We start from the raw sequence: 1,330 nt of genomic DNA, 5'->3' as shown, positions 1-1,330 counted from the left end.
GAGAATTCTCCTTTCCTGGTTGTCAATTTTCTTAAAGCTTCCTGAGAGGCTCCCACGACTGTCTCGTGTCCTTTGAGAAAACTCACCGGATTTCTCCTTTGGAATCTCCCAGCCCTAAATCGTGGCCCTAACCTTCTGAACCGAAGTCTCTGCTTTGAACTTACCTGGCCCAGTAAGTCAGCTTGGAAACTACTGTTCGAGACTCACTCACGGACTCACTCACTCACTGAAGCACTTACTCAAGCACTCACTCATTCACTCACTCACTGAAGCACTTGCGCGTGCGCACTCACACACACACAAAGAAACAAAACAAACAAACAAACAAGAAACTACTGTTCGAACTGGACCTTGCTCTTTCAATTGTGCTGGTAAATCCAAGACTTGTCCTCCATTTTAAATCATTCCAAAAATCATCTTCCTTAGCGTCGATATCGCTTAAGAGCACAATGGAAAGATCAGGTCTTTGAGCCTGCTGGTTTGCATGCAATGCTCTTGATAGCCACGGAGTTGACAGCTTGCTGGGCCTGCACGTTTGCTGACAGGTGAAAGCAGGGATCCCCGTGTCATCGCATGCGTCCTTGGCAGTCACTGCAGCAGTCGCCTTCTCCCCCAGCCTCCCGATGGAGGCACGGTCCTAGTCCGCCAGGGACAATGTTCCCTCTCTCGGCTCATCTTTGAGGTCTTCCCGAACATGTTTAAGACATGTCAAAATGGTTATTTTTTGGTGGGGGCAGCTCCTTGCAAAGCTTCAAGGATTGGGGCTGATGTGCACTTTCACGTTGTTAAAACTTTGCAATAGCTCTGACCGCAAGCTCGCTTTCATCCACGGCACAAAAAGTGTCCTTTCTTTGGCAAGGCACCGGAGGAGACCAAGACCGGCGTGTCATGGAGAGGACTTGTCTGCAGCCATCCTCCGAACAGATCACAGAGGTGTGCATGTCTTGAAGCACATTTTGTTTGCGTTAACCCGTTGGTGCATGAGCTAGGACCCGAGTAGCACTTTTTAAAAAAAACCTTAACCTTCTACGTCTTTACCATAATGGGTTGATCCCTAACACTGTGCTTTTAACCAACACCTCAGATGGTTCTGATGGACACTGAAACTTGAGAGTCATTGCTTTAAAAAAATAAATGATTCCCAAGCCTGGAAGGCTTGAGTGACCCTTGGATAAGTCTGTTGAGGACTGGACCAGTGAGGGGTGGGTTACCTTTGGAGGTAAGTGAGTCGGTTAAAGTTTACTGTGCCAACCTGGCCGATCAACACAGGTGGGGTTCATTGAAGGGCGGAGGGATAAATGGCTCAGTGAGCCTCGCCTTTCTAGTTCTC

Source organism: Echinops telfairi, unplaced genomic scaffold, assembly GCF_000313985.2.
Source record: "Echinops telfairi isolate 266 unplaced genomic scaffold, ASM31398v2 ScPeMD7_655;HRSCAF=1070, whole genome shotgun sequence".
In the NCBI taxonomy this organism is placed as follows: domain Eukaryota; kingdom Metazoa; phylum Chordata; class Mammalia; order Afrosoricida; family Tenrecidae; genus Echinops; species Echinops telfairi.
The sequence above is the reverse complement of the archived record's forward strand: the minus strand, read 5'-3'. Positions refer to the sequence as shown.